Here is a 20323-nt window from a genome sequence, read left to right on the forward strand (position 1 = left end):
TTCTTATTAGTGATTTCTTCGATTCTCAAATTAAAGAAACATTCCCAAAGAAGCTTCAAAATTTGGGTCTGATATCCAAAACAACAATTGATCAAATTGGTATTTATAACCTACACACAATATACATTACGATCAGTTAGTGCAATGGTACTATTTAGATAAGATAGATTTGCTCTCACCAATAAACGTTAGATGTAGCTATGTCTTATAGGCTGAACCCGGAGCAGTGGAGTAAATTCAATTTATATATAACTACTAGCTCTTAATTACATCTTGGTGCATGGTCGTGTCTTAAAGTATCTAACTATCATAAAGGACGACAATTATTAATTTTCAGACGACTGTTTGATGAACATTATCGGATCAGATGCGGTTTAAAAATTGAAAAGCATGTGCATGTGTAGGACCGGATGATTAATATGTCAACAATACATTGGGTATTGACAATAAAGTTGTTTTGAAATAGACCAGACTCCCTTCTATTTTTATTTCTCAAAGAATTGTCTCCCCTGATATTTGTTTTTTCTCGTAAAAACTGCTAACTATATGATTATTTATTACATTAATTTATATTAAACGGATGTCGATGAATGACTTCTAATAAAGAGAGATAGTGATGTAAGGTTGTTTAAAATAAAATTAAGAAATATGGAAATTGTGTGAGAGTCCTTCTACGAAAGGAATATATATTGTTATTTACATGTAATTTTGAATGTTGTTGGGGTTTTTCCCTAAGGAATTATTTGATATGGTTAATAAGGGTGGCCGTCCCATTGACAGCCAGGGCTATATAAGGCTGCGAGCAATGTGTTGTAATGTGCTACGTAGTATTGTTTGAAAATGAACTTCATTAAATGGTGGTCGATAGCATGCAATTCTGGAGAACATGTTGGTGTTTCTGCTAGATTCCTACAATTAAACCATACGATTTGTGTTATTCGTTTTGCATTTCATAAAATGAGTTATTCAGTTTTGGCCTGAATTCCCCGGAGAAAAAAATGGAAAAAATAACTACCTAAAGTAAAATAAGCGTCCATCTGTCATTGGTTTGATGCATTTACATTATTCACATTTTCTAAGTTCCTTCAAACATTTTAATAATGGTAATTATTGCTCGAGGAATTTCGTATTCATTATGATTTTGATATTCCTCACGCCCTTCTGTGTACATGGTAATGACAATTAGTCGTCTATCAGGAAATAAACCGTATGTGATATATAGGATAAACGTCTGCTCAAGACTACACATATAACTGTAATTTGCAATGAAAAGCTAATAGGCTTATATATGATGCTTTACGGGACAGCTTGTTTGCGTTAACTGCATTATTTCATAACTATGACATTTTTTATTATTTTTAGTCGGAAGAGATAACATATCTCTCCACTGTACATATCAATTCTGACGTTACATAATGATGCATTATAATTACACACTATCCATACGGAATACTAAATTAAGTACTTTGCAAAAACTCGAACACAGTGTTCACGCATTTTAAAACCATTTTCAGATTTTTAGATAAATAAATGATTATTTTTTTATTGCCCTAAGATAGTTTGTGTATGTTGTAGTAATAAACACAATTTTGAGGATATCCAAACCACATTTCTACCACAATATGTCGTGTTATTCTACTCTCGGGCTATTGTATAAATGTGTAGGATTGGTGTTAGTCCGCTAAACCCGTCTTTATTATTAGGCTTATTTGCTTCTATCCTGATATATAGTCAGCTCGCGTTTATTTACGGTATAAAATCGTTGAACAATATTCCTAATACATCTTGCGTGCTATTTTGAGGAAACGTACAGATACCAATTCATTGGGATAATATGTACTCCATTGCCCAATGTTACATCCTATGTATGAACTTTAACAACTCTGCGCAATTCAATACTTCCGAGAGCCTATTAATTAACACATTTATATCGGCGGCCGGTTACACATTTGGTTGAGTAAACGGTAGCCAATCACAATTTCTGCCGGTTACTAGTAACTTGAAATTTAATATCAATTTCTTGCCCTGAAATTGACCTTAAATTCAATTTAATTTCATGTCAATTTTTTGTCAATTTATGTTTGAAAATGTAGCTGTGCACTAACCAAAACATTTTAGCATTCAACTTAATGCAATTGAAACGTTACAATGGTATTGGGTTTTTTCCGACACAAATTCAATCATAATGTTTGAAATAATCATTTAAAAACTATCTTGTGAAAACTAAGATGCATAGACACTTGATATTGGACCTATGACAGGCTGGAATAAAGGGCTATCAAGTTGTTGTTTTTGTTTTCAAATTGATTACCTGGAACGGCACATTTATTCTTTAATTGTGCATATTATCTAACTCACGTGTGTGTATCATCGCCAGATTCAATCCCTCGCGAAATACGAGACATCACGCAAACTTGGCTACTTTACAGTATATCATCTCTATTCTCTAAACCTGTCAACTACGACATCCTTCTCTGTCATAATGCCTAGTAACGGTATATGCCAGTATGTGTAGCCTGCCTGCAAATATTAAATACATGTATACTTCAATTATTTATATAGAACTGCAATAGATTTTATTATCTCTCAAGCCATATCGACGATCCATGTCGGCATATAGGCAAGGAACATAGGTATTTGTCACTTTATCTGTATATTTTATGAATTTGGAATCATCTTTTGTTTATTTTTCTGTCAAATTTGATGAAATGCTGCCTCCAGAAAAAAATCCCATTTTTATGACAGAGTTTTCATCATTGTCTTTTTTTTGTATTTGTGATTTACAAGATTACACAGCACGAATATACCGCAGTTAATCGAGAAACAATGACAGTGATGAATGCCTAATTTCATGACAAGAAAGGACATAATTTGATGAAATTGAGATAGAGTAAATATCTGATATAATAATACATTTCCATAGGTGTGACATAAAGTAAGAACGACTAAATAAAAAATTTTAAAAAAATAACTCAGATATATTTTGACATAATGACAAAGACGAAAACATATGTTCCGTATTTAATTCCAACAACTTTTATTACATGAAAATGTAGTAGATAATAAGCTAAGTCTATATAAATCTTCGTTAAGGACCTTCATATGTCCCTATGTCCCTTCAGTTTGAGCTTGGCATCATTATATATGTGTGTAGCAACACATATGCAATTGTATTCTGTTTATTAATGGTATTCATTCCTAACAACCGATGGTGGCCGGTCGGTTAAGATAAAGACACCGCTAGCTGTCCACCTCTCTGTTTATCGACATCTGTATGAAGTACGAGATACTAACCGTATATCGGTGATATTTTCTCCGGGTGCATTGCATTCTTAACCTTGCACGTCGTTTAATGTCCCTGGTCCTTGTAAGGACGTAAATACAATAGGTCGCCCGACATATATCATGGTTGAGTAGACGGCAAGCATTAATGCAACACATACAGGGACGAAAGTGAAACAAAATAGATCAAAAATGATTGCCTTAATACGGTCGTGAGGCAGTCGTGAGGCTACTACCTATAATATATCGCCTATACTGTCTGACACTGATTAATTCACTTTATATACCGAGTCTGATATCAATTATCATACACAAAAACCGTGAAACACAAGACATTGCCAAGATTGTTTATGCAAAAATAAAGATATTTAAAGTTTAATTTAAAATAAATATTAGTTTTCGTAACGTATTTTGTTTTGAAAATGTGGACATATATGTTCCATTTTCATCGCTAAGATATATTTTATTGCAAGCAATGATAATATGTTTTATATGCATTTCTGTATCAGCCAGTTTTAAAGGAGATATGACAACCTTGGATTTAGTATGATAAATACCACACGACCCATCCTACACACATCTGTTCTATCCACAATAAAGACTTCTATTAGGCAAAATGAATTTTTTAGAACAAACTCAAATATAAAGCAACCCAGGGGCGTAGAACAAGAGGCCCATGGGCCTTAACGGTCATCTGACTATTGGCACAATACAACATAGTCGTTTATAGACTTTATCCTATTTGACCCTTGTGAATGAAGATCAACGCTAGTTTTTTAAAAAACAAATATGGTAGCCCTTCATCCCAGCATGTCACAGGACCAATATCCTAGTTATTCTCAAGAAGTCGTTTAAAGAACTTATTTAACCCCGTTACCTTGAAAAACAGTCCAGGTCATTAAATTGAACAAACTTGGTAGCCCTTCATCTCAGCATGCTGCAGGCCAAATATAAGTATCCTGGGCCATTCGGTTCTTCAGGAGAAGTTGTTTCAAGACTATAGCCTTTTTGACCCCTGTGACCTTGAATGAAGGTCAAGGTCATTCGTTTGAACAAACTTGATAGCCCTTCATCCCAGCAAGTTACGGGCCCAATATCAGGTCTGTAGGCCTCTTAGTTATTCAGAAGAAGTCGTTTAAACGATTTAAGTCCATTTTACCCCTGTGACCTTAAATGAAGGTCAAGGTCATTCATTTGAACAAACTTGGTAGCCCTTTATCCCAGCATATCACGGGCCCAATATCAGGTCTGTAGGCCTCTTAAATATTCAGAAGTTGTTTAAAAGATTTTAGACTATTTGACCCCTGTGACCTTAAATGAAGGTCAAAGTTATTCATTTGAACAAACTTGGTAGCCCTTCATCCCAGCAACCTACAGGCCAAATATGAGTAACCTGTGCCTTCCGTTTCTTGAGAAGAAGTTGTTTAAAGATAATAGCCTATTTGACCACTGTGACCTTGAATGAAGATCAAGGTCATTCATTTGAACAAACTTGGTAGCCCTTCATCCCAGCAACCTACAGGCCAAATATGAGTACCCTGGGCCTACTGGTTCTTGAGAAGAAGTCGTTTAAAGATTTTTGCCTTTGTGACCCCTGTGACCTTGAATGAAGGTCAAGGTCATTCATTTGAACAAACTTGATAGCCCTTCATTCCAGCATGCTACAGGCCCAATATCGGTACCCTGGACCTTCTGGTTTATGGTAAGAGTCGTTAAAGAGTTTAGCCTTTTTGACCCCTGTGACCTTGAATGAAGGTCAAGGTCATTCATTTGAACAAACTTGGTAGCGCTTCATCCCAGCAACCTACAGGCCAAATATGAGTACCCTGGGCATTCTGGTTATTGAGAAGAAGTTAATGAAACGTTTATGCACAGCGGACGGCGCACGACGACGGACGGAGTATGATGACTATAGGTCATCCTAACTCTTCGGGTCAGATGACCTAAGAAGCCCGGGCTTGCATATAAAAATCCTTGTATTAGTTATGTATGGTCTTTTAAAGTTAAAACATCTATGTCGAACCGTCAAAGTTTTGAATGTAATCGGTGATAGCAAAGTATAAAATTACCTAAACGTAGATGATTTATCTAAAGTTAATGATACTGAAATATACCCGTGCAGATGCGGAAGTCCGGAAATGGAAACTTGAAGTCGTATCCGTTTGCTGTAATCGTTCTGTGTGTTTATATGATGAAGATACAATTAACGACAAGACCGCTTTGAAAGACACGCAAAATCAAAGGATGACAGATGTAATATGGAAAAGTGACATCTCGCAAATTATAGTGACACAGAGTAGATTCTACTTAGATAGTCCGCTTAACCTGCTTATATTATTAGGCTTTTTGAAAATATTTTTGCCTAATATAATGTCTATATATTGGTAAAAAACCTATTAATATAGGCAGGTTTAACGGGCTAGATTCAATTCAGTCATCTGAATAGGGATAGGCCAACTTATCTAGATATTGGATTATTGTTTCAAAATCCCAACCCAGAGAAAATGCACAATCTACTGACTTGTTGAAAAGATATAGAGAAATAAAACTTCCCGTCAAGATAGACTTTATGAAGAAAAAAATTCGTAAGCTGTATTTTTTTTAATTTTGTTATTCATTCACTTTTTTTCATATATATGTATAATTCAATTTTTACACATGAAAACATTCCGCCCATCTATCCTCAAATCCCTTTAGTGTCACTCAAGATACATGTAGAACTTATCATGAGATGTTCATACCCTTGTACTTGCAAATGAAACAGAAGCGAGTAAAACATTAACGCATAATTATCTGGTACAGGTAGAAAACAGACCTATTCATTTGGTTTTAATAACTCTAGTTGAGCAATAACAAGCATTATCAAACATCAGTGTCGGGGCCTTAAAACCCTATTCCGTCTGGGGGTCACCAGACCCCTCGTCTGGGCTTGTACATGTAAAAGCCTCTAGCTACGCCCCTGCAATCAGTAGGAAAATTTAGCTTTGGATGAACCTTTTATGATCATGAGATTAAAGATTCTCCATCGCTGACAAATGATATTTTTTCACTATCAAACACAGGAGTAGACGATCAAGTATTTTTCTTCAATTACAAAAGGTACCTTTTCAATATTACCACCATTGAACAGTTTGAGCTTCTAATTTTACTTCAGGTTAAAAATATAAAAACAAATTAATTGCATACCGAAAAAAATACATGGAATGAGTACTGATTGCGCATACACCAAAAGTAAAATAAATTATTTTATATTATTTTTGTGTTAATTAGACATATATGAATTATAGTTCAAATGATGAATATCATTTATGTTTATCGGAGGTAGAGCATCTTTATATAAAAATGTCCTTTATTTTAGGTAAAGTCAAAAGTTGAAACACATTTTCTTTCGCTTATATGAAAGTCCTCAGATTTCGAGTTCGTTCATCATTAGAGAACTTCCTTTTTTTCTTTCCTTTCTTTCTGTTTTTGTTTTTTGTTGTTTGTTTGTTTGTTTTTTTTTTTTTTTTTTTTTTTTTTTTTTTTGGGGGGGGGGAGGGGGCTAAGTTTAGGAATGTAACGGTCGTTTACCGTTCTACATCGCAAAAGTGTTGGTTATAGACAGTATGCACGTAGTCCCCATACCTGCAGGTGGGTAAAGCTTTAAACACATCGGTCAACTTTCAGAGGTATGGAGGTCATTTTTTACTGTTATAGTTTCTTTCGCATACGTTATTTCATTAACTTATATGAAGTTGGTTTAAGCCGAGTATACCTACATCATCGGCGCACATGCTTGCAGCCAACATTTATTTTATTTAACCAACTGTTGGCGTTCATTAATGAAGTTTGTTTCAGGTGTTTGCTTTTGATGCCATAAATATCCTTCTTAAAGCTAATTACACATTCTCTGAAATCCAGCTTATGTAATTGTTCATTATGCTGAAAATAAATTATTGCGCAAGATATGCTGCCAGGTTTCGTTATAATGGCGCTGCATTGGATACGGTTAATTGGAATGTTTTCAATGTGGTCATTTTTGGCTAGTATGGCGTGCGATACAAAAGCACCATTTAACTCACCAAAGTTTGCCTATGAAGGTATCAAAAATTAAAAGTCCCGACTCATTACTAATATGAACCTTAATATGAAATAATAACTTGCGTGCATAGTCATCCAATCATTATTCGTACAAACGTAGACCTTCAACCGGAAAAATAACAAATAAAAGACATCGTCACTTGGGCGATGTTTTCTTTCTTTCTCGTATAGAATCATTTACTATAGTATGCGGTTATCAATTGCTTCTACATGTATTTGTTCTATTATATTACGAAGAGTCGAGTTGCATCAGTATCGATATGGCTTCAAATCCATTCACTTGATTTTTTTTTTTTTTTTTTTTTTTTTTGACAATGCACATGGTAATAGCTGATAGATAGTAGTTGTGCGATATATCCTGAAAAAATCCATTATGGCTACCATCACGCTTAAATTGATCATCCAATTTCAATGGCGATACGTATACAGGGAACACCGATTACAACGTTTGTAGCTTCAATGCTAATGTAATTTGAAGTGGTGCGAGAGCCAAACTGACCACTGTTGTGTAGCGGTAAGGCAGTATAAATCATCAATAGTTCCACTACATTGGTGATAGTAAAGTGTCACAACACTAGCATACTGTATACACACCGTCATTGAGTGAACCTGGTTGTTACCATGACGTTATTCTAACCACCCAACCAACCGCCGTTATAGTCATTATTGGTCAGCTTAGCAGGATGCCACCTTTTCTAACAGACAATCGTTTTTCTAGTTTGGCTAGTTGACTTTTAGAATTATATTTAAAATAGCTTATAAGATGTACGTAGTGAATTTATTTTGAAAAACGAAATACAATCCTAGTAACATGTATTATTTATTTAAATATTATATATGGTTTTATTTATTTATCATAATAATTAAATAGCTATATAAAGCTGAAAATAGCTAATAAGATGTACGTAGTGAAGTTATTTTGATAAACGAAATACAAACCGAGTATACATGTATTTCTTCTTTAAACATTATATATGTTTTTATTTATTGTTATTGTGAACACATATTGTCGTAACTCTTATTGTATAATTACCGATTCTACCCTTCAATCAATGATACGCCTCCAGTTTGACTAATATAGCGACAGTTTGTATTAAAGTTTAACTTCCCTAGCTGTGCGAAATGATATATCTGACTGTAAAACTCGTCATACACGTGACAACAGGAATAATCTTCCTTTCTTAAAAGCATTGTATGATCGACTATGTTTTTGATATTCAACAATAATACTAGTAATATTTTAATATTCAAATTACTCGTACCTCGATATACATGTAGTGTGTATATTATAACTGATGGTTGTCATAAATTTTATCGATTAATGGCTCGGAGCTTACTGGAAAAAAACCGGATAACCATCAAGACATTTTTTTGTAAATAAGATTTCTATTTATAGCAATATTTTATCAATTAATTAAAGCTTAATCACATCCGTTACCATCGTCAAATATCGTATTCAACGTGACATCGTACTGTTTCACGAGAGAGGCTGCTGCCAGCATCCTGTACTTCGCTTTGCCAAACGCGCCATTATCGACAGACCGTTCAATGAACGTATATCTAACTTATTATTTCTCATATTTGTTATATAAACCGGGAAATTACGCGTTTTACTTTTTTGCAAATGTTTTATCATAAATTATACTCAAATCGCAAACACGCACGCATAAATTGTGACTTCAGTATATAAAACTATTATGTACACGAGGTGGTTCTTCTGAATAGTTCGTATTGGTGATTTTGAACAATACTTTTATTTTGTGCACGCTTCTTTATCATGTGGTTTATATTAAAGGAAGCACAACATATTGGAGGATGCAAACCGACATTCCAACCTAATGTCATTATTCGATAGCATGGTTCTTTTTAGTAGTATAAGGCTAGAGAGAGTGTGTCGGTCACTTATACTCCTTTATTTCCATTCCTTCCGCCTAGACATAAAAAATCAAGCAAGAATACAATGTAAACATGTTATAATGCATTAACGGTTAACACATTCATCGGATTCTAAAAATAAGAAAATATTGGTAGAATGGCAGTCTTTGTATTAAGTCTGCTAAAGAAATGAGCCAGAAAACTGGAGATTGCAAAATGTTGTTAACCGTACCCAAAAGCAAACTGCTATAATATTATCTTTAGTCGTTGTATGCACGTGTCTATCGAGGTGGAAGACTATTGATAAAAGGCTATGGACCGTACCCTAATGATCGATGTAACCCAGTAGTAGACGCAAAAATTAGTCTTGGTATCAATGCTTCTCACATGTAATGATCTGAAAAAGTATTACTTACATGCTGTTAGGGGTTCCAGATTAGTGTAATACCAGACAGCGAGTTTATGCATGTATGAAACACCATCAAGACATCATATCATCTTGCAACGTCGTCCGCCAACGCAAAGTCTTCATTTGCTCAATAGACAAGAAAACGAATTATCCAGGCATTTATGGTAGGCCTTTGCCATGAATAGACTTCAGAATAGGCAGCATCATGACACTAAAAAGAATGAGAAATCATACCTTTAATATATCACGTGAACGCAATCAACCTCATTGTTATTGTAATACGGATCATATCTGAGGTATATCGTTCATATACAAAGAGTTGTCTGTCATTTGATATTTTGTTTAAGGAATAATATTGTCATAAGAATCGGGTACAAATGAAATATAGGTGGAATGGGTTTTTTGACATAGTCTCCACCTCTTGGGATAGCTTCTACTTTTTGTCCCGAAATTCCTGTGCACTCATGTGTACATACTCGACAGAATGTAGGCCTGGGTGTTTCTAAGCTAAAAACAATTACCGGGCATTATATGTCAAAATACAAAGCAAGTATGAAATGGTTTATGACTTGCCTGTGTACAGATAAATTGTGATAGAATATTTATCACAATATTGTAATTTATTGGTCAGAAACATGTGTAGCTAGTATGAATACATTCTGTTACAATTGTCTCTAGGTTCGGGGGTCCAACTTTCTGCTAGGGTTGAATAACGATGCCAGCGTTATACAGGAAATAAACGACAGACTAAACTGTCAATATAATTTCAGGTATATTGTATACTGGTATAAACATGAATGGGATCCATACCTAGTTTTATCAGGATTAAGTATACATACTCAAAAAATATATACTGCCTTTATTTACAATATTCATATACAGATATTGTAGCAACCTAACCAGTTATGTTGATAATAAATACAATAGAGTTGATTAGAGGCTTCTCAGCTTCTCTGACACCAAACACCTTATCGCTGTGGTGTGTACCTGAGACAGTATTAGGGAAGGGGAGGAACTGTAGCTCTAATGAGGAGGCCGAGGGATGGACATCCAAATGATAGTAGCTAAAGTTACTATCAGACGTCATGTTACTCGCATTTATGTGATGCGAGTAACTTGACACAGGCAATGATAGCACCACAGGTTACTCGCATTTGATGCGAGCAGCGTTCGAAATTAACGCTTGTCCATCTGCCCGTGACCAGCAACTTTATAGTAGGGCAGACAATTTTTGCCATGTAACTGGTCCTTTGTCTCGCAACTTTTTGGTCCAGTTAGAGGATACAAAAAAATGGCAATATAATTGTAGAAAGGTTGAAGATCAAATTGTACAATTAAAACTATTACTTTGCTGTAAACTACATGGATGAATTGTAACTTTGTAAGGAGTCTAGGACCAGTAACTTTCAGTCAGGATCAGTAAAAACTCCACAAAAATTAATCAAAGGAGTTCAACTCACCTAAAGCTACTGAAACATTGTATTATATGCCCCCCATAGGAAAACCCAAAATTTACATATAATACCTGATATAATTGAAGATGAATAAAAGTGGGTATCAAATCTCTAATTTTCGTTTACCCTATATTGAGTCAATTCGATGAAAGCCTACTTCCATTATTTACTAATACAACTGAATTGTAAGATCTGAGTTTTTACACTTGGAATGCAAAGTTTAAGTTACTGACATTTATAGCTTCAATTCAGAATAGCTTTGATGGACATCGAATTAAATATAAGTGCTACCAGTCAACAAGAGACATAGGTAGATTGGTAACAGAATATTTAATAAGATTAATCAGAACTTCTCCACAACGATGCCGACCAAAGACATATCTTATCAAACTTAACTAGATATAATGTGTATATGCTTGAAAAAGAGTGATCTATGCTAATCATGTTCCTATAGAATACCATAGAATATATTGCTCATAACAAGGGTATTAATTTATTCTCCAGTTTCGTCTAAAACTTCTTCGATTTTCGTTTTGATCAACATCCCTTTAATTCATCAAAATAATGTTATGAAGTATCCACCTTTTACATTGAGTACTTAGATTTATGTTGATAGCCTCGGACCTCATTTCCTCATTTCTTACCCCACTTAAATGTGTAAAACAAAGTTTAAATTTGGAGTAAGGAAACAATTACTAAGTTAAGAGAATGTATGTCACTACAGATTGATTCCACCATCTTATCACTGATACTCAATGGGGAACTGGCCATGGGGAATACTGCAGGGCTGTGCCGTGTCCGTCCACCATTATCTTGTATTAATGGTCAGGCTCTATCTTATATACGTTTCGGGAAAAATGTTGTCCAACACTGTTAATTCCTCTAAATATTCTCAGTATACATGATTTTCTTAACTGGCAGATTGTATCCAGCTTCAGCATAAAGATAGCGAATTGGCTGTCGTCACAGCGAATATTTGAATAATTTCCATTTTCATTTTCAAAATATTAATAATTTTGTGCATTATTAACTTTTTATAACATCGGTTCCTTCACTTTGTTAAAATTGGCTTTAAAAAATAATTAATTGCTAAATAGATAAGGTTTTGTAAAAGAAAAATACACAACATATAAATATGAGATGAAAGAGTGATATGTAAACTTTAAATAAACTTACTTTATGTGGATCAATAGCAATGAGGGAAACACACTCTTATGGCACAAACGTTGGGCGTACATGTACAAGTAGTACATTGTCAAATTGTCTTTCAAACCAATACCAGGCCCACCACATACCGCTTACAAGGAAGGCCGTCCATAAATGGCCCTGATTGTTAGTAATCTAATTAACCTATAAAACAGTTCAACCCAATTTAAATTTTACATTCATTTTTATATGCTTTATAACAGTAATCAGAAGGGGGATAAAAAATGTAAAAAAAAAAAAAAAAAAAAAAAAAAACGGGAACTGATCTGATGTTTCAATGATTGACGACAGAATCCCATAGGATTTATAACGCGTGTGGGCTTTTCCTTTTTACACAATAAGTTACTTTGATTCTCCAGACAATTCCTTCTTACGTATATATGTATTAATTAGTAGCACAATTGGTTTTTTCTCAGACAGCGAAGCTATAACACCTGGACTCTCCAATCTAATCCTCTGTGGCGTATCATCTTTATTGCAATCGATGTAATGGCAGATAAATAGCCCTAAGGAATACAACAAGTCGAATCCCACATTTGTTCTTTTGTGAAGATTTCCTTTGGGTACAACATCAGCTAAACCGTCTCCTGCCAAGTGTGCTGCTTAACGAATTTGATTTCTTTAAAAGGTTACATCTTGTAAACTGCAAATTGACAGCGGTTAATTTGCCGAAACATTATATGATGATATATTGAAAGCCACTATTGCAAATGATCTGCTTTTTTTGTCTTGTACGATATACTATATATATGTACTGTACATTATTCTGTATATGGTATATAATTACCAACTACATGAATACGTATATACCGCAACCTCCCTAATTATAAACACATTCAGACATGGAACGCATAGCACCCAGTAGATACCGTCCTTAAATGGCCTCAGCTGTAAACTAATCAAACCTTCATCATCTAGGCGGTGTTATTATAAAGTGGTGCGTGTTGCTGCCTTTGATATTATGCTGCAGTGAGGTAGGACTATAAAATTTGCAGGTGTTTTTTTCAACTCCATATATGGCAAATGGTAGTTGTCTGTTGTAAAGCAAACTTTGAAAATTTTTTTCCAATTATATTTATATCTTTAAATTTGACTTAATCATTATTATCCATGTTACCAATAGGTTAACATTAAACATACAAAAAGATTATTTTTTTAATTGTTGACATCCAGAAAACGACTAATGCTAAGTCATAAACTTGTAAACATGAGAAGAGAAGAAGATATCAATCTGTAATACTATATTTTTATTTTTCATGTTCGCTGACTAAAAACTGACCTAGCGAAATGTCTGAAATGTGATAGTAGAGAGCCTTGACATTGTGTATATACATGTAGTTAGTCGTTCGGGCTAAGGTCACCTTGCTAATCTAGACAGACTACATTAACACGGATAAAACGTCGTAATATTCATCATCTGGAGGCAAGCCAGTTCACTAAATTTCAGAAATAAAATGAAACGACACAATTCGTAACAAATATAATGTCCAGTGATTGCGAATGTTATCAAATTAGGTTTGTTCTTACGTGTGAATATGCATGTAGATCAGTTATACCTAAAAAAATGCAATAGTTGTTTGGGAAAAAACTCTTATACATGTATCATGTTTTCCTTACATGGCATGTTAAAGTGAAATAGTTCTATAAAAGACACATAGCAGGAATATTTCACATTCTCATAAAATACCGATACTCGCACACACAACATATTACAGATATAATACATTAAGGCGAATCAATTAACCAAGTACAATGCTACAACAACTGACACTAGTCGGTGCCTGGTGTAATTGTTATTCAATTATGCTTCATATCCTATATATTCAGCAACAAGAATCTGAAACTAATTTTAGTATTAGCCTAGAGAAATATCTGACTTCCTTACATAAATAACTTTGAAACTTATGTCCACTGCAGCGGTATAAAAAGACGCATACGGATTCCTATTTTTTCCCTCTTTTATATCTTATCTGTAGGACATTTTCTTTGTTTGAATAATAACTATTTTGAGTAGGAATTATTAATAATATACATGACTATATTTATTTGTACCGAAAACCAATCATATTTCATATCTCGGAACAAAGTTATAGCTTAATGCTAAACCTCTTATTTCGTCTTTACATATTACAGAGTTGTCTCCCTAGCAGAAAGGTATTGATTATGACGTCATCATTGTGTGAGCAATAATGGTGTCTCTGAACAATATTATGTTACGCTCACAATTTCGTGATGTCACAATCGATACCTATCCGCAAGGGCAGATAACTCTTGAATATGCATATACGACGTAGTACTTTGGTATTACGTTTGATGATAGGTTACACAATAATGACCAATGATAATCGTGGAAAGACATCACTGAACTTATTATATGATAATGTCATCCCATTACATATAAACCACAATAGCCTAATAGAACAAACCAAAGGACAAACGTAATATAACAAAGCAGACTCCGATTTCTTTAAACAAAAGACGTATTTCAAATCTTTACTTTTTGCCCTGAACAATTGTGACTTAGTCAATTTTTATTTATTCCAGGAAACACAAATTTCGTCCTGTATGTCTTTGTATAGTAGACCAATTTAACATGTAAGTGACATTGATTCTGAACTCCCCCCTCCTTATTGTGATTTTAATACTGAGTGAATGGTTTGATTGATATAAAGAAATGTTTTACTTCATTGGTAATATAGACGGTATCTACGTCTGATCTAGATCGCCATTATCAAACGGATCCTGGACAATCAAAAAATTTCTTCATTTCATCTCTCTAACTCCATTCCTTCCACATCAACCGAGGCCTCTTCCCTTATGAGGAAGGTACTGGGTTTATTTCCCTGACCGCGTCATTAAAAATGTCGGTTTCTGTTACTGCTTAGCGCATTGCGTAACGTGATTTGGACGACGTGTTCGCCCGTTTTCAATACAAAGTATTCGGATGGGATGTGCTTGTGATTAGTTGGTGTATTTGGCGGCATGTTTCAGTAAGAAAGTACTATAAAAAGGGCAAGAATTCGACTATCATAATGAGACAGCACAAATACACTGCAGCCTCCCAAAACAAGCAACTGTATTGCACATAGAGGATACCCTTCTTCTTCTTGTTTGTAATTGTTATCGTTCAAGGTCGGGGTATTTTAAGATATACAATGTACGTGGGACTTCACAATATAAAATGACCTTTGTATAAATAGGACGCCAGGTCAAAACAATCAACCAACCATTCCCATCCATGAGCGAATGTTGACAATTACAGTTACCTAAACGTATAACAACAACACTGTGAATATTTATGATAGGTAATTAGCACGCGAGCTGCGTCAGTAGGTAAGGAATGCACATCGTCGTGGTTGACGAGTTTTCAGTGCATAATGTGGAGAGGCAATCTCAGATATTCTAGCATAATTCACACTATTGCGACGTCTCCATTTTTCATCAGCTTGATGGGGATATATATCAACTGAGTGAGAGACATCTATTAATTTCCATGCTTAGCGGCGCTGACAACCTTAATTCCTGGTATCAAATATGCATACTTTTATATGCAATCTTAAGGACTACTACGTAAGACTCGAGGATATTATAATGCTTGCGACGGAGGATTAATGTAGCATTAACACCAGCTGGGCAGACAGTGTTGATGTGATAGTGCGGGATACCTGTCTTTGGTCAGGCTCGGATGTATTTACATGTGTCACTCGAACAGTAACAACATTATTACTTTGTCAACGTCTTTTTAATGCTACACACTGGTAAGTACATATAAGTCTTGGTTCAGTGAACTTTTTTCTGTTACTTTTTCTGTCACGATTTTGTAATACGGAGTATACATTATCATTTAAAATATTAATACATGGCAAATATCAATTTAGACTAACTTATCCATTTCTACTTATACCACAATGTTAAGAAAGTATTTTGCCTGTCAGCAAATTAGCCTAATATACTCTCAGATATTTTTTCTTGGCGAATGATATAAAATATAATTCGGTTAAGTCTGTCGCACGTTAAGAAATGAAGAACTGAATCATTCGACAATTCGACTAACAATCACCTTATGGCTGCAATAGGTATAGGAGATGCCTTTAAAATGACTGACTCCTATCTGTTATTAACCTTTGGATGTCTATTAAGAAGTCAAACACACTGTCCACTGATAACTAGGTCGCTTGAGGTCAACATATAATATTGTCGATATAACGTCCTTTTAGCAAATAACATTCTCTACGTGTAGAAATTGACAGGCATGTTTCGTATTTCTATGTAGCCATGTACGCTTGTCAAGTGACATTGAATTGGACGAGATAGTCCACACCAACTTCCGTTTTCTTCTACCATCCATGATAATTTCTGGTGAACAAATAATAAAAAGAAATATTAAAAATTAAAAGATAAGCATCGATACATATATCGTGGATGGTAGAAGAAAACGGAAGTTGGTGTGGACTATCTCGTCCAATTCAATGTCACTTGACAAGCGTATATGGCTACATAGAAATACGAAACATGCCTGTCAATTTCTACACGTAGAGAATGTTATTTGCTAAAAGGACGTTATATCGACAATATTATACTATCGTGTGTGTGTGTGTGTGTGTGTGTGTGTGTGTGTGTGTGGTGTGTGATGGTGTGGGTGTGTGTTCGTGAGTGTGATAGGGTGAGTGTACTTGTAATTGTGAGTCATACAAATTGTCGATAAATAAACTGGTTTCAATTCAATTGACCATGTAAAAATAAAATGTAGTGGATTTTTATCTTAAATGATGTCGGAAAAATACATTGTAAGCATGTTAAGCACAGACATGAAAGGAAAGGAAATCTTTTAAAATGTGATAAAAAATTTTTATCGTAGCTCGTTAAAGTATACATCTTTTAAATAATCACTTAATTGTCCTTAGTTATAGAGCTAAATGCACAGAAAACTGTGGAAACCTCGACAAACCTATCGACGTATGACGTGATAAAACCTTTGTTATTTCCTGACTGTATGTTCATAGCGACTGGACCAAGTCGGACAATTATAGTTATCTTACATCATAATACCTTAGCGTATATAATTACTTAATATTAACCTCTTCCATGAGAAACAGAAACACTTCGGAGACTTATTATCATTAAGGAATATCAGGCAATCGTACACATAAAACCGAGGTATTAATACAGAAATCTCATCTTTAGGGAATATATTTTGCTCAGTATCATATCAACGACCTGGTTTTTCAAACGGGAATATCTACCGAATATTGACAATATTGAAATGAAGAATAATTTAGCCCTTTTTCAAAAAATATAATCAAATGACATGATAACGTTTCATTCTTGTTTAATACGTAGATATGTATTAAATATCCATCTCGTCATGTATCTGTCTTTGTATAACAAACATCCATGTCATCATATCACACATTTTCTTGTGTCAGTGATTTAATGGAGTAATTCTGGACAATTTCGTGAAAACAACATAAAGTGATGTGTAAATTAATAAGTTGAATGACTTATTTTGAGAATAAGGTGTTTCATTTCAAAATATTTTATTAAATCATTCGATTTAATAGGGACTGGGCAGCAGGCTTTGCCTATATAAGCCCTCTCCCTGAAAACAGGTGTGTTTACGGGATGTCACTCGACTCTCAAATGTCCACAATAAAAAAACTACGTTTAGAAATATTCCTAAAACAGTATTTTCCAGCAGTGAAAAATCTTTAAACCAATAGTAAAATTACTGGAATAAAAAATATAAAGAATAAATTCTTAAGCATAAAAAGTGTAAACAGACGTGGAATAGGAGACAGCATTAACATAGTAAAACACCTCTAATGGATATAAACTGCACACAGTTTAATATCATGATTTGTTAGCGTCGGAATGAATCTTTCACCCGATCACATGAGCATTACCTGAGAAATAAATTCTGACATCAGTCCAATCAAATAGATCATCGCCTTCGAGTGTTGAAATAAGAAGTACAAATGGCTATGGTTAGCAAGAGTTATACAAGCACCATCAACTATCGTAAGTGTAATCTCGAGATGACAAACTTTCACACCTAGCATCGTGGCATACTGACACGGTATGCAAATGAACGTAAACTTGATCATAAAATATTTATGTTCATTATGCCAGGGGAAGCAACCTTTTGACTTTAATACCTTTAAGACACGACTGCCCTCGTTTAATATATACATATCTAATAATTATTACTATGTAATTCGAATAGGGCACCTTTGGTGTTACCTTGAGCCCTCCCCTCCCGAAAATACCAAAACCAATGGTTTGATAAAGCCGCCTACTGTTTGTGTAAGTTATCGTCATAGTAGGGTCCTAAATAACTAAAAATCGCCAAAACAGCATGAATGTGGTGTTTTAAACTTATATTAATTAATATCATTACTTGATGTTATAGTTTTAAACTTATAGTTATATTACTACTAAGTGGTATAGTTTTAAACGTATAGCAATATTATCACTGGGTATTAAAGTTTTAAACGTACAGTAATATTAGTAGTGAGTGTTATAGTTTTAAACGTATAGTAATATTAGTAGTGAGTGTTATAGTTTTAAACGTATAGTAATATTATTATTGGGTGTTTTAGTTTTTAACTAAAAGTAATGTTATTATTGATTGTTATAGTTTTAACCTTATAGTTGTATTAATATCAATTATTATAGTTTTACACTTATTGTAATTTAACTACTGGGTGTTATAGTTTTCAGCTTATAGTTATATCAATACTAAATGTTACAGTTTTAAGCTTATAGTTTTATTAATATTAAATGTTATAGTTTTAAACTTATAGTAATATCTTTAGTGGGTATTAAGTTTTAAACGTATAGTAATATTACAACTGATTGTTATAGTTTTAAACAACACATTGTCGCCCTTCGTTGCATACAGTGTAATGAGTTGATACAGAAGTAATGGATATTTCTGTTTGTTCTGAGTCTGTTACAAACTGATGATAATACATCGCAGCAAAAATTCGGTTTTACATGAGATAGATAGTGCTGATTTATGGTTTATCTCCTAACCTTGTCATACATATACATGTCAAATAAATGATATATGTATTACTCATTAAGATCAAAATAGCCACCATACGCCATACCAGTCCAAGTCAAATCGATGGTACAAGCCATACCCATCTAGTGATATCGACGACACACGACATTCGCTATACAAACCATGGAGACCCAGTGTGGCAGCGCAACATGATCAAAAGTTATATTGATAATCATCGACTAGTCCATTTTGCTTAACGGAATCTATAAATGTATGGTCTATCAAACCTTCTAATACGGCATTAGAGTCTCCTTAAGGGAACGGAATCTTTAAATGGTCTATTACACCTACTACTAGTGTAACGGCATTGGACCCTCTTTAAGGGAACGGGATCTATAAATGGTCTATTACACCTACTACTAGTGTAACGGCATTGGACCCTCCTTAAGGAACGGATTCTATAAATGGTCTATTACACCTACTACTAGTGTAACGGCATTGGACCCTCCTTAAGGAAAAGGAATCTTTAAATGGTCTATTACACCTACTACTAGTGTAAAGGCATTGGACCCTCCTTAAGGGAACGGAATCTATAAATGGTCTATTACACCTACTACTAGTGTAACGGCATTGGACCCTCCTTAAGGGAACGGATTCTATAAATGGTCTATTACACCTACTACTAGTGTAACGGCATTGGACCCTCCTTAAGGGAACGGATTCTATAAATGGTCTATTACACCTACTACACCTACTACTAGTGTAACGGCATTGGACCCTCTTTAAGGGAACGGAATCTATAAATGGTCTATTACACCTACTACTAGTGTAACGGCATTGGACCCTCCTTAAGGGAACGGAATCTATAAATGGTCTATTACACCTACTACTAGTGTAACGGCATTGGACCCTCTTTAAGGGAACGGAATCTATTAATGGTCTATTACACCTACTACTAGTGTAACGGCATTGGACCCTCCTTAAGGGAACGGATTCTATAAATGGTCTATT

At 34.4% G+C, this 20323-nt stretch overlaps 1 protein-coding gene and 1 long non-coding RNA gene across 2 annotated transcripts in view; one reads left to right on the top strand and one right to left on the bottom strand.

Annotated features, from left to right (window-relative positions):
• LOC138334861 (uncharacterized) overlaps positions 1–20323 on the bottom strand; it is a 52364-nt gene that overhangs the window by 20297 nt on the left and 11744 nt on the right. The window contains exon 2 of the long non-coding RNA XR_011210199.1: positions 9654–9857. This is a non-coding gene — a long non-coding RNA (uncharacterized lncRNA). The remainder of the gene's footprint in view (positions 1–9653; positions 9858–20323) is intronic.
• The window catches only part of LOC138334858 (uncharacterized), an 89629-nt gene continuing 84952 nt past the window's right edge, over positions 15647–20323 (top strand). The window contains 1 exon segment of the mRNA XM_069283642.1: positions 15647–16064. The gene's annotated coding sequence lies outside the window, so the exon portion shown is untranslated.

This window comes from Argopecten irradians, chromosome 11 (assembly GCF_041381155.1).
Source record: "Argopecten irradians isolate NY chromosome 11, Ai_NY, whole genome shotgun sequence".
Lineage (NCBI taxonomy): Eukaryota > Metazoa > Mollusca > Bivalvia > Pectinida > Pectinidae > Argopecten > Argopecten irradians.